Here is a 22,167-nt window from a genome sequence, read left to right as displayed (position 1 = left end):
TATTTAACGAATTCGGAAGTATGTCATTTTGATATTTAGACATATATAAAAAGTTTTGAATCGGGTTTAACTCATTGACTTTTGGAGCTTAAATTTCCAGGAAAAATAGCTTGGAGTTGGCGTATTAATGCACGTTACATATAACTCTTCTAACTTGTTTTTGTTAAATAAATGTATTTTTCAATGCTTAAGGGCAAGTACTTGCCCAAGCAACATTATCCCCCAAAATTTTGAAGTATTTTTTTTTTTCATACAAACCTATTTAACGTATCTAATAAACCCTAACCCTTGACCGCAAATAAATTTTGAAGTAAACAGACGTTAATAGAAGTGTGTGAATAACATTTGAAAAAACTTACTGCAACAGAATAATTATATTTAATAATTGTTACATAAATTAAAAAATTGATTATGACAAATAAAATTGATCATAATAATGTTAAAAAAGATGTTTATGGAGGTTAAGAGAAACTGAAGACTTGGTAAAATAACAAAAAACAAACGTTTTAAACATTATAAGGTTGAATAAAGATGAAATAAACGTTAGTAGGTACGGCAAACAAGTAAAACCGATACAAAAAGTAGTTGAGGTTATCAAGATAAGCTCAAATTTCACGAGCACTTTGTTGATGAAAAAATTATAACTGCCATTATTTTAAGAGAAGCACAAAACAACAAACAATATAAAAAGAAACTAATCTGCATTAGAATAAACAGCATACTTAGAGAGATGGAAGATCGATCCAGGTGAAAAAATATGAGAAATAATGGAGTTAAAAAAAACGAAGTGGAAAGCTAGAATACTTGCGAAATAACAAAAAGATGTTGAAATAGAAAGGGCTCGCAATAATCGTTAAACTTTTAGACATTAAGGATAAAGTAAATATTCTAAATAAGATCTTTAATTTAAAAGACAAAAATATAAATAAATACCTATATGTATGAAAACTTTTAAGCTTTGACATTGCAAATTAGAAAAGATTTACAAGGCCAAATAAAAGTCGAACAAGCAGAAGGAAGATTCGCAAACATTTCATAACATAAACTAATTATACACGATTGGGCTACAAAATAATATATTAATATCCTAATATTTTAATGTCTTATTTTTATGATTATTATATTATAATTTATTAAATGGAAATCAATTAATTACTAAACTTATTACTGAGGATATAAGTAATGATGACAATTTAAATCAAAAGAACTTGGAAAAAAAAAAAAATATTTTTTCAATTTGGAATCTAAACATTTGAAGTATTGAAAAAAAATTTAAAAATATTATTGCATGCTCTGAACCACGACTTTAATACAATAAGTCTTATTCTAACATGATCCAAAAGCAATGAAGAAATTTTAAATTATGAACGGAGTAACGACGTATCAGTTCACCAACCGCGTCAATACAAAAAATATTATAATTTTAGCAAATGTTTTAGCTATATTTTATGTAAAGTTTAATCGTAGTATAACAATTTAACAATATTACCTTGGTATGTAAAAGAAGATCTTGAAAATCTTTTTGTTAAAAACTTTAGGAGTTCTTTATTCCTTTATCACAGTCTGTGATAAAGGAATTAAGAACTCTTAAAGTAACGTTTGGAAAATTATCAAAATTTCTGATTCAGATATCTACTAATTATTTCTCAATGATTAATATTATCATAGATGTATTGCTCAGTTGATTTAGGCGTCAAACGAAATAGTTAAACCTGGACTAAAAAAAACACGAGTTCAAATTCAGTCACTGCCAACTTATTGGCTGAGTTGTAGTACCTTGGCATTTAAGAGCGTTGGTTATTAACGGACGCTATTTCGAATGTTGGAAAAAAATAGTTAAATGAACGTATTACGAGTTAACATACTTAGTTGTGAAACATTTTTCAAAAATGACTCAATTATCAATACAAACAATTATAACTGCATTTTCATTAATAGAACAAATAAACAAGGTGGATTTATTGTAATATTTACCAAATGTTATATTTTAAGAAACTTGTTAGTATTAATGCTCATTAGTGCGTGTCTTGTACGAAGCTTTCAGCTGCCATTAAACCCGAGAAAAATTGTCTCTCGGTACATTTTTATGGAAATATATTATTATTGGAAAATTCGAACAAAAGCGTATGAAAATATCCTACTCATGTAAATTTCAAATTATGGTATAAGAACTGTTTCTTTTAGGATTACAGTATTACTTTCCAAGATTTTTACAACAAAGTTGAGTTCGCCTAAGGAAAAGGGGTATGTAATATGTATATATATATATATATATATATATATATATATATATATATATATATATATATATATATATATATATATATATATATATATATATATATATATATATATATATATATATATATATAGTAATCGTCACTAAAAAATAAAAGAACGTGGAGACTAGGAGAAGACAATGTGGTCTTGTCGTCGAGTACCGCTAAGAAATGTTCGTTTTAAAACATTTAAGATATTTACAAGATAAAAAATAAGTTAGCTAAGTCAGAAACTTACATTATTCTGTTATTAATACATAAAAATAATGTTGTTAACTTTTACCAATAATGTTATTTCTGACAATATTATACTATTACCTAAATACCTATGTCTTTCTGTTCAGGTTTTGAGTATCTTTAAAACTGATTTTGAAAAAAGTACAAGATGTTGTTTAATGTTTTTAGTTTTATATGTATATGTTTAATGACCTTTTTTTGTAAAATTTTGTTTATAAATAAATAAATTTGTTAAAAAATACCAATTTTGTTTCTTTTATTCGTGGTATTAATCTAGATAGCACATATACGTTAGCCCAACGTTGGATCAACGTCAATTAGTTTGTTGACTGATGGTCGGCAACTGATGTTGCTACATCGTAAATTTAGTATTCTGCGTGACGTCGCATCCATCCGTTGGGCTAACATGGACCCAAAGTTGACCTACGACGTAGGGTGAGCGTTGCATTCTAACGTTGGTCCAACTTGATATTATCTTCTATATGTAGGTGTTATTAAGTATTTTTCCGTGCTCACCCTAACTCCCCCCAAATTACTTTCGGTAAGGGTAAATTCTTCTTCTCTAATGAAATGCAAGAAAATCTTTTTCCCTATTCTGGGCTCACATCTAGTAAGCACTATAGGATTTTGGCCCCTATTTATTTCTTAATAGCGCACAAACACTTCAAGAAACAAACCTTAAATTAAAAAAGTAAAAATTAAAACTAAAATAACTAAATGATATTTTAGTTTCATTATTAATTACAAAACCTATAAGTGATTTATTAATCATTTTCCGATAGGGGTGGTGCAACAACTATTGTTGCTTGCATTGCTACAAATATATAAGCGATAATAAATATCGAAAAAAATACAGGTATTTAAATTGAAAATTAAAAATAACTTAACGCAATCAAATCAATAGTAATATACATCATAAATTTGAATAACACATTAATATTAAAAATATTAACTTTTTTCTAAATCAGTCTTAAAGATACTCAAAACCTGAACAGAAAGGCATAGGTATATAGGTAATAGTATAAGTCAAAAATAACATTATTAGTAAAAGTTACCAACATTATTTTTATATATTAATAACTGAATAATGTAAGTTTTTGACATGGCTAACTTATTTTTTATTTTGTAAATATCTTAAATGTTTTAACACGAACATTTCTTAGCGGTACTCGACGACAAGACCACATTGTCTTCTCCTAGTCTCCACGTTCTTTTATTTTTTAGTGACGATTACTATATATGTATTTTTTATTATTATATATTTGTATTTTAAATATTGTAACAAAGCGCTTATTTTTTTAAATGAAATTAGGTATATATATATATATATATATATATATATATATATATATATATATATATATATATATATATATATATATATATATATATATATATATATATATATATATATATATATATATATATATATATATATATATATATATATATTAAATTTTTATGTTGTCTTAAAGTAAAAGCAGCAAAAATAATAGAAAAGTAGAAAAGGTTTTATTGTCATTTATAAATCCGCAATAATAATAACTAGAAAGTTTTTTGAATTAGTAGTGCTCTTGTAACAAAGCGCTTATTTTTTTAAATGAAATTATGTATATATATATATATATATAATATATATATATATATATATATATATATATATATATATATATATGTATATATATATATATATATATATATATATATATATATATATATATATATATATATATATATATATATATATATATATATATATATATATATATATATATATATATATATATACATATTACATACCCCTTTTCCTTAGGCGAACTCAACTTTGTTTAAAAATCTTCGAAAGTAATTATGTAATCCTAAAAGAAACAGTTCTTTTACCATAACTTGAAATTTAAATGAGTAAGATATTTGCATACACTTTTGTTCAAATTTTCCAATAAAAATGTACCGAGAGACACTTTTTCGCTATTATCTCGGGTTTATGGCAGCTGAAAGCTTCGTACAAGACACGCACTAATGAGCATTAATACTATCAAGTTTCTTAATATCTAACATTTGGAAAATATTGCAATAAATCCACCTTGTTTATTTGTTCTACTAATAAAAATGCAGTTATAATTGTTTGTATTAATAATTGAGTCATTTTTGAAAAATGTTTCACAACTAAGTATGTTAACTCGTAATACGTTCATTTAACTATTTTTTTCCAACATTCAAAATAGCGTCCGTTAATAACCAACGCTCTTACATGCCAAGGTACTACAACTCAGCCAATAAGTTGGCAGTGACTGAATTTGAACTCGTATTTTTTTTTTAGTCCAGGTTTAACCCTTTCGTTTGACGCTTAAACCAACTGAGCAATCCATCTATGATAATATTAATCATTGAGAAATAATAAGTAGATATCTGAATCAGAAATTTTGATAATTTTCCAAACGTTACTTTAAGAGTTCTTTATTCCTTTATCACAGACTGTGATAAAGGAATAAAGAACTCTTAAAGTTTTTAACTAAAAGATTTTCAAGATCTTCTTTTACATACCAAGGTAATATTGTTAAATTGTAGCTCCAATTACCCTAATTTTTTGCCAGTCATCCTCATTCGGCACCAGTATCAATAAAATAGAAGTTAAAATATGCCCCAACCCTCTAAATAACCTATATTGAACAAAAAAATTCATGGGTAATCACCTAAAATATGCGATTTCTTCACATTTTTAAAAGAGAAAATGTTTTCTAATGATGATCTAAAAATTAAATTTCTGGGAATGTGTTGCAAGGTCTTGGAGTATGTTCCTATGCACCGTAAACGTTTGTATTTCAACATCATTTTAACTTTAATTTATGAATGATAAATCTATCATGATAACTCAATGTCAATTTTTTGTCTCCTAATCAAAGTCTAAATCAACGTCCTAAATCAACGCGATTTTAAAGTTGAATCAACGTAAAAATGCTTGCTAGTATATTATATAAGCTGCCGAAGTCAAAATTTGATCTTGATGTTATCATATATTTTTACTTGTTTATCTGTAAGCACAAATATGTAAACTTTTGTATTTTTTTAACGGTATTTATATATATATATATATAAATATATATATATATATATATATAATGTATATATATATATATATGTATATATATAATGTATATATATATATATATAAATATATATATATATATATATATGTATATATATATAAATATATGTATATATATATAAATATAAATATATATATATATATATATATATATATATATATATATATATATATATATATATATATACATTTATATATGTAAATATAAATAAAAATATATATATATATATATCTATATATATACATATATATGTATATATATATAATGTATATATATATATATATATTATATATATATATATATATAAATATATATATACACATATGTATATATATATATATATAATATATATATATATATATATATATATATATATATATATATATAAATATATATATATATATATATATATATATATATATATATATATATGTATATATATATATATATATATATAATATATATATATATAGATATATATATATATATATATATATATATATAATATATATATATATACATATATATATATATATACATATATATATATATATAAATCCTTCTCTCGTGGTCGAAATATTACTTTTATGGTAAAAAAAGGCTCTTGACAAAATTTACGCGACTTCAACAAACAAGTTAAATTTTTATGTTGTCTTAAAGTAAAAGCAGCAAAAAAAATAGAAAAGTACAAAAGGTTTTATTGTCATTTATAAATCCGCAATAATAATAACTAGAAAGTTTTTTGAATTAGTAGTGCTCTTGTTGTTTAAAAACATTTTTTTAAATATGCGTAGAGGGTTACTACTTCGACTATCTTATAGCCTGCTGCTACAAGGAAGCGTTGCTACATCAGTTGTCTTATAGTCGACAGATACAAGCAAGTGCTGCTATATTGACTATCTAAAAACCTTGTGTTGCTAGAAAGTGCTGCTATATTGACTATCTTATAGTCTGCTGTTACAAGAAAGTTCCGCTGCATAGGCCAAATGTTTGCTTTAGCCCAGCAATCTATTATTAATGTAAAAATAATAGTTTATTTAATTTCTAAAACTTTTTCTGGTCTGGTTTATATGTGCTCTCTTTAAAACTCAGTTTAAGAAAGAAACTTTTATAAAAATTCTATAGCAATTCTATATAAAAATGCATATACATATATATAAATATATTTATTTATTAAATATAATTGAATAAAATTTATATAAAAATATATTTACTTGTAACATTTTATTTCTATTTTAAAAATAATATATTTGAAACTTTTTTATAATACTATAAAGCCTTATAAATACAAATACTTCATTAAAAATTTTGACAATTTTTTAAGTTCAAATTAGGCTTTTAAAACCTTTAAGAAATGAATGTTTATAAAAAAATAGCTCAATATATTCCTAAAAAATGATTTTTCAGCATTATTTATCTATTGATATCATTTGTATAGACATTTGTATTATATTATTATTGTGCTATATAAATATTCACATGCAGCATGTATACTCATTTAATGTAATATTAAAATAATAATTAACAAAACTTTTGAAGATATTCATAAGGCTTGTAAAGTTCTGAATAATTATATAACTAATAAAAATATACCTAAAGAAATACAAAAATTACCACTGAATTCCTTAAAATATGATTTAGTAACCTTTCACCTGCACGGATGAGTTGACCTAAAAAAAATATATATATATATCGCACATTGAAATTATTGCACACAAAAACTTATTCATATGTGTATTTTTTTTAATTGCATTCACCAAAGTCAAGCTATAAAAAACCCAAGCTTATTTAATAAACTGCTCAAACAAAAAATCCTAATTGAACCACAGCAAAATCATAAATATAAAATATTTTTATTCACTAACTATTAAAGCAAAAATAAAGTTTTGAAATACTATATTTATTAACAAACCATTTTTTACAGTGCAACCAAGCTAAAAGGTTTAAAAACTTGCTTTTTCTCTAAATCCTAAAAAACATACGAAAACAAAACTCACAAACTTTTGTGCAAACCTTTGTTACCCATTCTTAGAAGAAACTCAATCATGTTTAATATAGTTAAAAATAAACAATACTTTTTTAAATTTATAGCAATAAAGGTCTAAATAAATAAACTTATATATATATATATATATATATATATATATATATATATATATATATATATATATATACTATATATATATATATATATATATATATATATATATATATATATATGTATATATATATATATTTATATATATATATATATATTTATTTATATATATACATATATATATATGTATATATATATATATTTATATAAATATATATATATATATATATATATAAAAGTTATTTATATAAATATATATATATATATATATATATATATATATATATATATATATATATATATATTTATATATATATATATATATATTCATATATATATATCTTTATATATATATATATATATATATATATATATATATATATATATATATATATATATATATGTATATAAATATACATATCAATATATATATATATATATATATATATATATATATATATATATATATATATATATATATATATATATATCTATATATATATATATATATATATATATATATATATATATATATATATATATATATATATATATATAGATATATATATATGAATATATATATATATATAATATATATATATATATATATATATATATATATATATATATATATATATATATATATATATATATATATATATATATATATATATATATATATAGTTATATTTGTAATTATTTATATATGCATATATTTAAACATATATGTATATATATATAAATATATATATATAGATATATATATAAATATATAAATTATATTAAAAAAATCCGGCCGGAATTCCGGTACATCCCTCTTTGTAAACAATATTCCAAGAAGACCTAAAAAAGAGGACCCAGTGAGAGGATTGTCATTTAAAAATTAGGAATACCGACAGTATTGCAATAGTTGTTTGCTTTAAATAACTGAGTTTTGTCGGAATTAAAATTTACAAGTGAGGTTTGATTCAAGATCAGCCACTGTAGATGTAAGATTGTCAGGAAGATCATTAATGTAGATAAAAAACAAAACAGGACTAAGGATAGAACCTTGAGGTGCCCCAGAAGTTACTGGAAATGAAGAAGAGTGTTGGCCTTTAAAGATAACTTAAATAAAGCGGTTTGAAAGAAACGAGTTGATAATCTCATAAACTTTCCCAGATATACCTTAATGAAACAAGCTTATGGAGAAAACCAGCATGTCAAACTTTGTAGAAAGCTTTAGATATATCAAGAGCAATAGCCTCAGCCTCTCCACCTCTATCTAATGCCCAATAAAATTTTTGAGTCACAGCAATTAGCAACTCAGCTGTAGAGCGAGAGGATCAAAAACCGTAGTGATTGTCTGATAGTAAATTATGCAGCTCAAGATGAAATGTTAGAAATTTGTTAATCAAAGACTCAAAGACTTTGCTAATATCAAAAAGAAGACTGATTAAACGATAATTTGAGAGGTCAGAATGTTCACCGGAGTTTTTGAAAATTGGAACAACATATGTCATTCTAGCAGACAAAAAAAACAAGACTAAGTCACGCACTTACTAAATAGTTTAAAAAGATTTGAAGAGAGTTCTGGAGAATAATTTTGTAAGACTATGAAACGATTGTTTTTTTGACCACAAGCCGTTGAAGGGTTTATTTGAGATATGACTATAGCAACGGAAACTAGAGTGAATTTATGACGTAGCAAACAAAAAGCATATTTTTAGACAAGTTGCTTGATGAAAAGTTCTAGTTAAGTGAAAAAAAAGGCTATAAAAACGAATGAAATGAATTTTAAACATGCCACATGATGGTTACCCGTTGCTTAATTATCCTATCCGGACAATACCCAATAGGTGAGTACTCGGGTGCCCGGGTACTTTTCGATGACCTTAGGGGTCGTCCATAAATTACGCTATACAATTTTCAACCATTTTTTACCTCTTTCACAGCCCCCCCCCCCACCCCTTTCCTTGTTACAACATTGTAACACCTTTGTAACAAATCCCTTTTGAGTCACAAAACCACTCACCGCCTCCCTAAGTTTCATACAATTTTATATTTTAAAAAATGAATGAAAAACCTACTTTAAACCAATACCTGTTGCTCTTGGAATACTTCTAACAAGCTCATTTAATGACTAGTAAGCAAAACACAAATACAAACTATGTTGGTATTCTTTAAAAAAATTAAAAAATTTTTCAAACGCCAAAATGTTCTAAAAGTTCTAATGTAATTGGAATTCTTAGATGTGTAACTTATACCCTCGTCTAAATTATATAAACTATGGCGTTATATATTTTTAAACTTACATAAATTGACAGATTTTGTGTTCAGATTCAAGGATCTTAAATTTTAATATACTTAGTTTTTATGTATCATAAAGATTTTATATACAGCATATGTATTTTTTAGAATACAGCAATTATACAGTATACATATATTCATCTTATATATATATATATCGTTTCTTTAACTTGATGAAGTTTGTGGTCAGGAGAACTTTTTCAAAATTGCAAGCTTGAATATAGTGTTTTAAGATCACCTCAATTAATTTTTTAGTGGGTCTTTTATATTTAAAAAAAAGTTTTTCAAAAGTGTTGGTAAGGAGTAAAAATATATAAAAACTAAAAAAAAAAAAAAATCTCCCTGCTCAAAAGATGAGAGCAGAAAGCTCATAACTTTTTTTTCTAACCTCAATTAAAATTTTTAGTTCATAAATTTCAAATGTTATGAAAAAATCTTTTAGCGTTCAAAAACTATGGCAACATTAAATTTCTAACTTCCATATTTTGAGGCGACTAAATAATTTAAATGGTTGTCATTTTTGAACGGTAAAAAACAATTGCATGAAATTTGAAATTTCTAATCAAAAATGAATATAGTTAAGAATGGTATAAAAATAGTTTGTCAACTCGTTTCTCTCAAGTTTGGGTAAGGGAGGCAAAAATTTTTGTTTTCTTTTTTTATTCCCAGGCTTCAATCATCACAGCATATTGCAAAACATCTATATTTACATAAACATATAAATTTTTGGAGTTTGTCTTATGTCTGAAAGTCAGCTTTCTCAAACACCCAAAAATGCAGAATCCGAACGTGTCTAAAACATATAAAAATGCCTTTGCTGTTTTTTTAAGCCTTATTTTGGACCTGAAAATGTCTCTGCATAAAGGCTGTTTGAAAATTTACTTTACATTTAGGTTATAAAGTTTAAAAAAATTGCTAAAAAGTCATTTGAAGAACTTCCAGTATTGGGTCAAACTGAGCATAACAAGACAAAGGTATCATAAAGAAAACAGGAATATAGTTTGTTTTTCTTGTCTAAATAAAGACGTAAAGTGTCCTAATTTAGAGAATAATCCAGCTCTACAAAAACTCGTTATTGTATATGTGGATCCAGGGTTTAGTTTGAAAATCAATTATCTACCATCTGGTAGTTAGTTGATTATCAAGCTAAACCCTGGATATTAAAAATAAATATCTTTATTTAAAAAGGTTAAACAAAAGTTTGTCATTAATGCAGATGTATTATTGGTATATAAAAATGTAAATATATATAAGTACATATAAAATACTATATTAAATAATTTTTGTACGAGTTTTTAAATCTATATGTGTTTAATAAATAATAACCACTTCACAAATATTTATTCATTGAACAAATAAACGGGAACAAATGTAAGTTGGTTTACTTTTATTCGCTAAACATATAAATATTTGTTCAACGAACATTATTTGTTTATAGAATATAATTATATTTCGTTAAAAAAATATTATTTGTTAAACGAATACAAAATAAAAAATAATTTCTATGTTACGAATATAATATTATACTTTACTTATATATATTTTTTTAAAACTAAAGAAACTTGTAATAAGTTAAAGCCGTTAAAAATGTATCATAATGTAAAAAAAAAATAAGAAGAAATAAGTATGGCAAAATTTCTCAAAGTAATTAAAAAAAATAAAATAAATGGCATACCTTAATACAATAAGATTTTTTTAAATGACCTTTTCCATAAGTTCCAGCTTTCTTAAACAATACTTGAACATATGCTGACATAATTTCATCCAAACCGTTATTAGCTGAAGCTGAAATTAAATACCCACTTTGATGGAGATTGGCGGACCTCAACAAATTATAGAATATATTTAGTTTAACCACATTTTAAGTTATTAGGAAAACTTTACACATTAATGCAAACAAGAATATACTAACAAATAAAACTATATTTACTATTTCAAAATATTTCATTTTCATCAACCCCTGTTATATCATTTAATTTTTTATAAAAAAATATTTAATCTTCAAGCTCAGCCTTTTTTCTCGGGATACTACTTCAGATAGGACTTTTTTGTTTTAGACTTTGGGCATGGTAAATCCATAAATATTGCATACAACCTGATTCGACCCGTAAAAATATGGGTCATTGTAAGTCTATTCCACGCTGAACTTTTCTATACTTTTTCCTTATATATATATCCTATCTTTCCGGACTCATAAAATAGGGTCTTTACTAAATCTACCTTTTCTATACTTATCTATTCCACATCGATTATTATTATTATTATGTATTTCGCCGATAAGAAAAGTTTACAAGTTTATGCAATACAAATATATAAATACATGGCTGGGGCAAGAGAAAGACAAGTTCTGTCTTATCACCAAGCCCCTTTAAATAAAAATGTCAATAATAAAAATACAAAACAAAGTAACTCGTTGAATAAACGTTAAACAAAACGTTGCTTTAAAATTAAATAACGATAAATAAAAACTTAAAATCATTTTACGCTCTATTACAGTGTAATATATCCAAAAGTATACGAAGATTTTTTAATTAATTATATTAATTAAATTATTTTTCCTAACTGGTTTTAGATTTATAAACCTTTTGAATTTAAATCATAAAATAACAGATAATACACGAAAATTAAACAAACAAACAAAAAAAAACATTTTTAAAAACATTTTTAGTATCTTAATGTGTCTTATATGTATGTAAAGTTTATTATATCAGATAAAAAACAACGTCATAATGTACAAATTGAAATGTTTATAGAATATATATTTAAACCATATTTATAAAAAAATAGACAAACGTGATTACTCCTAATCAAAGGCTTCAGAAAAATTTTAATTCGTTGTCATTTATTAAAAGCTTTTGCTTAAGTTTGTTTTTAAATTGTTTAATAGAAGAAATAGTTTTTAACTCATTATTTAATAGCGTGTTCCAAAGTTTAGGACCTCTGTTAGCAATTGAGAACTTAGTAACAGAGTAATAGGTTTTAGGTTGAACATAATTGTTTTCTGAAAATCGTGTTGGGTATAGATGATATATTTTTTACAAAAAAGAGTTAAATAAAATAGGTGCTAATTTTTTATTAACTTTGAACATAAAAGTAAGAATTTGATAAAGATTTAGTTGAAATACGTTGAGAATATTAAATTTAATGAATAGAGGTTTAGTGTGTGAGAAACGATCTACATTTCCAATAATTCTTAAAGCATGCTTTTGTTTAATTAATAGTTTATTTTTTTTAGTTACGTTAGTGCTACACCAGGCAACGTTTGCATAACTTAGGTAGCTATGAATAAATGAAAAATAAATGTATTTTAAACAGGTTTGATTTAATAACTGCTTAGCTTTGTAAAGTAGACCAATATTTTTCGAAATTTTATTTTGAATTATATTTATGTGCTCCTTCCAACTCACATTTTCATCAATAACAACACCAAGAAATAACAATGAATGCTCTCTTATTATACAAGAGTTATTTACAACTAAAATTGGAAGATTCAATGGGATGAGTCTCTTTTCATAAAGACGATGGAAGAAATTATATTTTGTTTTTTTATGTTCATGGATAATTTATTTGCTATAAACCATTCACTTAGTTTTGCAAGCTCTTTGTTTACTTTTTCAAATAAAGAATTAATATCCTTATCAAAATAAAATAAGTTGGTGTCGTCTGCAAAAAGGATTGAATTTAAGATACTTGAAAATTTATTTAAGTCATATATATAAATGAGGAATAAAAGGGGCCCTAAAATTGATCCTTGTGGGATGCCGCAGGAAATTGTCGCTAAATCCGTTTTACTATCATTAAACGAGATGTACTGTTTCCTGTTTGCTAGATAACTTTTAAACCATGCTAAGTTATAACTTATGATACCATAATTTTTAAGTTTGTGCAGGAGAATATTATGATCCACCGTATCAAAAGCCTTACTTAGATAAAGACGCCTAAAGTAAATTTGTTTTCATCAAAAGCTTTAAATATTTCGTGTACTAGATGAATGATTGCATGATCGGTTGAATGGCCAGATTTAAACCCAAATTGTTTATCGTAAAGAATTTTATTATTAGTTAAAAAAGAAAACAGTCTGTTATACATAACACGTTCTAAAATCTTGGAAAAGCAGGTAAGAATTGAGATTGGTCTGTAGTTTGAGACATCAGAAGGATCACCTGTTTTATAGATTAGTGTAACCTTTGCACATTTTAAGTTTTCAGGAAAAACTCCGTGTTTTAAAGATAAATTAAAAATATGTAAAAGTGGTATTTTTATAAAACTTATTATTTAATAATGACAATGCGCACCCTTTTAGCATAACTAGAACTTATAAGAGATTTTTAATTAGGTTCGCTTTTTTCCTAAACGCATATTATTGATAGCTCAGTGGTTTAGTGCGCTGTCATCAGTGTCGTTTCAGGGTATTAAAAACATCGCTATATAAACTTTGAAAAACTTTTTGTCTTGCTGAATTTATAGCAACATTAAAAGCAAAAAATATAAATATAGCAAAAAAGATTTATAATTGTTCAAACTAAATTTAAACGTTTACACAATTTTATAAATTTATTATACCCAATTATTCCATATAATGCCTGCAAATTCAAGGTATGCTAGAGACGTTTACACTTACAGACGTTTTAACGCAAATATACAAAGGCTCTATACAAACGACAGAGCCAAGAAGATCTTAGACTGCTAAAAACTGTAGACTATAAAACTCTAAGGGGTCGCCCATAAACTGCGCAACGCTAAATTCATTTAAAAAAAATTATTTTTAAAAAAAAGAATAGTATTTTCAGTTCTATTAGGTGGCGATTTTAAGTAAACTTAATGAGCTTTTTTGATTTCCTGTTTAATTTTTGACTCTGCGAGGGAAAACATTGTTTTTTTTTTTATTTGTTCATTAGTGAAATTTAGCGTTGAGTAATTTATGGACAATCCCTTATTTAAAAGTTCCGATTAGGGTCAGCCATTAAAAGTTCATAAAGCCAAAAAAATAATGGAGTATATTACTATTTTGATGGTTATTTAAAATCTGTCGTTGTTGCGCACTTGCTTTAGAATGTTTAACGGGGGCGTTGTAAAATAGCTGTAAAACTCTAAACTTTCTTAATAAATGAGTATTAAATAACTTTAACTTTTAATTATTTTTAAAAGTAATTAATTTAATAAAATGGTTTAATTTAAGTACAAAATTATAATTTTCAATTATGTTCTTATTAAAAACATACCTTTTAAACCTTCTTACTGTTTTAAAAAGGTTGAGGTCGCCGCGTGGCAAGTTCCAATCATGGCTTGCTTAATTTTCTAATTTTTATTATTTAAAATGTAAAAAAAACAACAACTTTATCGATCTATAGATTTTATATTCTATATATAAACATGTTATAAAATCATTTTTCTTGCGCCAACTCAACTTAGTTGTAAAAAAACCTGAAATGTAAAACTAAAATAACGTAAAATAACGTAATCATGATACATACGCAACAAATGTCCCCCCATTTTTTAAAGCTTTTTGAATTATTAGCCTTTTTAAATAACTTTTTGTTTGTTAAAGTGTATAATATCGTTAAATATGTTTGTATATAATCTTTATAAAACTTCACATGTATTTTTTATTTTAAAAAATCTAAAAACATTAAAAAAACAGTGGCCGGTGCACAGTGGGACATTGTCGGTATTGTTAAGTAAAAATTTGTCATAATGTTAGCTTAAAATAATAATTAATGTTAGTTAAAAAACATTAATTATTATTTTAAGCGTAATTTTATGCAGTTGTTTACATGTTAATTTGACATAAGTTACAAAGACGCTGATTTGCATTTTTTGTTTCTCAACATTCTTACATTACTAATGTTTTAAATTAACTTTGTTGATTTTCATCTTAAAATATAATATTTTAATTAACAATGTTTTTTTCGCTCAGACTTTTAAAAACAATTTAACGTAAGTGTAATCATTAGTTTTTACGCATCGAAAACAGACAGTTTTCGCTATATGTTTTGCTACTAACCTTTACTATTAGGTATCAGGTAAACTATCCTCCAATATCCTACATACATTTGGCTATGTTTCGAGGATATTCGAGGATAGTCAGGCTATTTAACAACCTTAAATAACATGAGTCCTCTTTATCAAACTTTTGTTTGTTAAAGATGAGTCATTTTATTTAAGTTTGTTTATTAGCTGATTCGCAGCGGAGTGTTACTACATTGACTGAGGATTGGTTATGAAACAACAATCTTTTCCATCATTTTTCTTTTTTTTTTCTCCTTTTTGTGACGCTAAGGTTCTAAACGCAAATTATGACACTAAGGTTCTAAACGCAATATTTAAAGATTTAGTTGAAATGGCTTATTCTATATGCAGTAATTTGTATTAACAAGATGAGATTAATTTCGCTATTCAAATGTTTAACGAAAGTGAGTACAACATATGCCAACTTATAAGGATTACAATCTTCTTTCGAAAGGTACGGTCCCTAAAAATCAACAAAATTTAATCAGACTCTAACACTAATGTCAAAAAACAAAACCAAACATAATAGGCAACCGGGAACTTATTTAATTAGATGCAAAGGCTCAAAGAGATACATAGGCGAAGGTAAACTTCAAATTAGGACTCAAGTTCAACAAGATCTTAATAGTTTAAACAAGCCGAAAAATTAATAGTCTGCAATAAAAAACCATAATAAGTTTTACTCACAAGATATAAAGTCGGAAAACGTAAAAACAATAACAGTTGAACCAAAAAAGTTTGATTAAAAAGTGCGCAAAACTCTTGAAATACAGCATTTAGAAGTGCACTTTTACATGGCGGAATTAATACACAGGTTTATAGTCTCAGTTCGCTTCCGTTAATCATCACAAATCATTTAGTAAGATAAATATTTCTAACTTAAGTTAGTAATAAATTTGGCTAGGAAAGATATTTCGCGTTAAAAAAATTTTATATCAAAGATTATATATTAAAGTAATATCAATATATCATATTCTGCTTTTCAATTTTTTTCCCAAATCGTTCTCAAATTCTAGAAATGTTTACTTTTCTAAACAATTTTGAAATAATTCGCCGAACGGAATTGCGACTATATATCCGCATATTTAGATGACGGGCAGTTTGTGAAAACTAAATTTTATATAATTTAGACGAGGGTATAAGTTACACATCTAAGAATTCCAATTACATTAGAACTTTTAGAACATTTTGGCGTTTGAAAAATTTTTTAATTTTTTTAAAGAATACCAACATAGTTTGTATTTGTGTTTTGCTTACTAGTCATTAAATGAGCTTGTTAGAAGTATTCCAAGAGCAACAGGTATTGGTTTAAAGTAGGTTTTTCATTCATTTTTTAAAATATAAAATTGTATGAAACTTAGGGAGGCGGTGAGTGGTTTTGTGACTCAAAAGGGATTTGTTACAAAGGTGTTACAATGTTGTAACAAGGAAAGGGGTGGGGGGGGGGGGCTGTGAAAGAGGTAAAAAATGGTTGAAAATTGTATAGCGTAATTTATGGACGACCCCTAAGGTCATCGAAAAGTACCCGGGCACCCGAGTACTCACCTATTGGGTATTGTCCGGATAGGATAATTAAGCAACGGGTAACCATCATGTGGCATGTTTAAAATTCATTTCATTCGTTTTTATAGCCTTTTTTTTCACTTAACTAGAACTTTTCATCAAGCAACTTGTCTAAAAATATGCTTTTTGTTTGCTACGTCATAAATTCACTCTAGTTTCCGTTGCTATAGTCATATCTCAAATAAACCCTTCAACGGCTTGTGGTCAAAAAAACAATCGTTTCATAGTCTTACAAAATTATTCTCCAGAACTCTCTTCAAATCTTTTTAAACTATTTAGTAAGTGCGTGACTTAGTCTTGTTTTTTTGTCTGCTAGAATGACATATGTTGTTCCAATTTTCAAAAACTCCGGTGAACATTCTGACCTCTCAAATTATCGTTTAATCAGTCTTCTTTTTGATATTAGCAAAGTCTTTGAGTCTTTGATTAACAAATTTCTAACATTTCATCTTGAGCTGCATAATTTACTATCAGACAATCACTACGGTTTTTGATCCTCTCGCTCTACAGCTGAGTTGCTAATTGCTGTGACTCAAAAATTTTATTGGGCATTAGATAGAGGTGGAGAGGCTGAGGCTATTGCTCTTGATATATCTAAAGCTTTCTACAAAGTTTGACATGCTGGTTTTCTCCATAAGCTTGTTTCATTAAGGTATATCTGGGAAAGTTTATGAGATTATCAACTCGTTTCTTTCAAACCGCTTTATTTAAGTTATCTTTAAAGGCCAACACTCTTCTTCATTTCCAGTAACTTCTGGGGCACCTCAAGGTTCTATCCTTAGTCCTGTTTTGTTTTTTATCTACATTAATGATCTTCCTGACAATCTTACATCTACAGTGGCTGATCTTGAATCAAACCTCACTTGTAAATTTTAATTCCGACAAAACTCAGTTATTTAAAGCAAACAGCTATTGCAATACTGTCGGTATTCCTAATTTTTAAATGACAATCCTCTCACTGGGTCCTCTTTTTTTGGTCTTCTTGGAATATTGTTTACAAATAGGGATGTACCGGAATTCCGGCCGGATTTTTTTTTCTTTTAGATCAATTCGCTTCTGGCTGGAAACAAATTTTAATTTTCCTTTTTTTTTTTTTGACATGTGACACAGGCTTTGTAAATAGATCAAAAAAAAATTATCCTACAGAGAAATAAAGAACTAAAGGTAAACCTTGTTAAAAAATACAAAATGTAAGTTTATTTGCAGAAATAGTAGTACTGCAAATACATTTGCAAAAATTACATTTGTATTTTTTACCTCGGTTTATCTATAGTTCTTTGTTGCTCTGTAGGATAATGATTTTTTAATTTATTTACACAGCCTGTGTCATAAAAAAAAGGAAAATAAAATTTTAATTTTTGTCATAAGCGAATTTATCTAAAAGAGTAAAATTCCGGCCGAAATTCCGCTACAGCCTTATTTACAACTGACCTTTCATTGAAACCAACATACAATTGATTGCTAAGTTAGCATCCGCTAAGGGTGCTTCTCTTTACCATGCTCGCCATTTTCTTACTCCTGATTCCACTATACATTGTTTATTTGTATTTTATAGTAGTGAGAACACTGTTTAACAATAATATTGCAGCATAACATTATCATTAAAAAAATGCGCATTGTATAACACCGTAACTTGTTTTAAAGAATAAAAAAGAGGAAACAAAATATAAGTAAAACATTTACAAGAAAGTATAACCATTTTTGTCTTAAAGAGCGGAAAACAAATTTTTTGATTTAAATTGAATAATTCAGTAAACTGAAAATTGAAAGGTCCGACATAAATTGAGTATCGTTCAGACCTGTCAATCTTTAATTTACTGAACTGAATTAAATTTAAATGTTTTATTTTCCGCTAACTAATACAAAAAATATTATAATTCTAGCAAATATTTTTTGCAATATTTAATAATATAAATATTCAAAATGTAAAGTAAATGTAAAATGTAAAAAAGTTCAATAATGTAAAGTTTAATCGTAGTATAACAATTTCGCAATATTACCTTGGATATATTTATTTATATATATATATGAATGTATATATCTATATATATATTACTAATGCTTTCTTACGGGGACATTTTAAGCAGAAAAAGTATTGTTTGCGGGGACCGTTTGCTTACGGGGACATAATTCGGTCCCCGTTAATTTCAGACTCGGATTATTACTTTAAGAGCATTAAAAACGTATTTAATTTGGCATTGTATATAAACAAGACCATAATATTTATGTGAATAATTAATTTCTGTGGTTTAAAAACATTATTTTAGAAGTAATTGGCCTTCAAATTTCGGGTACGTATATTTAACAAAAACCGAAGTTGATTGAAACGTGCACTTGCGGGCACAATCTAAAAAATGATATTTTTCATGTCTTGTATCTATATCTTTATTTTTATTTTTGGAAGTTTTTGTATTTTCTTAGTAAATTTAAATAAAAATCAAAGCAACTATTAAACTATATTCAATTATGAGTTTTTTAGGATTCTTTTTTTTTTTACTCTCAGAATTGTTTTCTGCTTAAATATTTATCAAAGCTGCGTAAATTTTGAGCGTAGTTACTCCAAAACTAGAAAACATCACATTTATAAATGTAAACGAATGAAAGTAATTTTTATTTTAATTTCTTTATTGACTTTTTCTTCATAATATTAGGATTCGTTTGTATTGTTTTATTTGCTGGCCTAAATTTTAAATACTTTACAGTAGAAATGTCAATTAGTTTTTCTTTTATTAATGAAATATAAATGCTTAAGATATAATAAGAAATAAAAATTAAATTTTCAAAATGGAATTTATATTTATTAATTTTTGCATATATTTATGTACATTAGTATGAATAATATATATGTTAAAGTATAGTTATGTAAAAATATTATATGATTTACATAACTGTACTATATAATATACTGAATAATACACTATATAATATACTATATAAGATACTATAACTATGCTATATAATATGCTGATTTACGTAACTATATATGATTTATAGATATGTAAATCAGTATACATAGTTATGTACATCAAGTTATATAGTTATGTACATCAATCTATCTGAAATATTTTTAAACATAGTTACTATCATTTTAAGATATGATAGTAACTATATAGAATAGTTACTATCACAAACAGTACCAAAATAGAACAACAAAGTTTATTGTTCTATTTTGTAAGATATCTGATAATATCTGATATAAGATTATATCAGAAATATCTTTTAACGTAGTTACTATCAATATCATATTATGATATCGATAATAACTAAGTTAAAAGATATTTCAGATAATTTGGTGTACATAACTCAGTTATTTACAACTGTCTAAAGTTTGATACAAATAAATAATTCAAAGTTTGTGAGAAATATTTATTAGAACTTTATGTGATTTGACATAAGATTTAACATATCAAGTTGACTTCATAAAGCTTTTTTGAAAACCAGGTAGAAAAATAAATTTCTTATAAATTTTCTTTCAATTTGCAAGGCCTCTGAAAGATTTTTAACTATTTAGTGTATCCAAAAGTATTTACTTATCCCTAAATCCTGGTAGGATTGTAAAATTACCTAATAAGGTTAGAATAAATATATATTTTTAAAGTTTATTACTTTAAGTAGCGTTTTAGTTTTCTAGTTTTTATTTGAAATAGTAATGTTAACATTATCTAAACGCGCTTATATACGGGTTATATAAAAAAGAACTGGTACGAAACTGGTAATAAGTTTTATTATTTTTTGTTTATTTTACTCTTATTATTAAGTTTTTGAATGTAGTCATGTTGATTATAAGTGGTGTATAAAGCTAAAGTCCTAATTTAAAGCCTATGTATAAATACATAGGCTTTAAATTAGGACTTAAAAAACAAAATCATTATGCAATAATGTAGATATTTCCACATAACGTGGAAACATATGTAATTTTTTTAATCGTTTATAGACTTTGTTTTTTTAATCGCTATGGTGTTTTCTTATTTTGAAATGTTCTTTTGTTATTTTAGATTTGATGCCAAAGAAATAAAATTAAAATAAAAAAAATATTTGTCAAGATAGTTTTACTACAATTAAACTAATTGCTCTTTAAACATTGCTAAATTGGACGAAGTTGTTTATTCTTCCATCTTTTATTTATAAAAGTAAACAATGGAGAAACTAATTTGTACATGCTTAGGAACTTTGAACTAATAAAGACCATGTATAGTGAAATTTATAGCAAGTTTACCAGCCAGTTATGTTGATATATGCTTTTTATAGTACTGCATGCATATGAAGTGAATAATGATAAAAGTAAATAGAAATTTTGATTGTTAAAGGTTCATTCAAAATATTTAGCTCTACATTGGCGATAGATATAATTTCTTAAAAAATCATTGCTCGATGATTCTCTTTTATACATGTAGACTATGTGTTGAATATATATATCAAAACAAAAAATAGAAAAGGTGATGGAATGAATAAAGTTTTCAGAATAATTATTTACCTGAACAAATAAATTTGTTCAAGTATCAAAAGTGATTTAAAGCAGAACTTTTTTTTCATTTAACTATTTCAATTTGTACATTTTTCAAACTATCTATTTGATTGGACTGAT

This window comes from Hydra vulgaris, chromosome 11 (assembly GCF_038396675.1).
Source record: "Hydra vulgaris chromosome 11, alternate assembly HydraT2T_AEP".
Lineage (NCBI taxonomy): Eukaryota > Metazoa > Cnidaria > Hydrozoa > Anthoathecata > Hydridae > Hydra > Hydra vulgaris.
Note: the sequence above shows the minus strand (reverse complement) of the source record.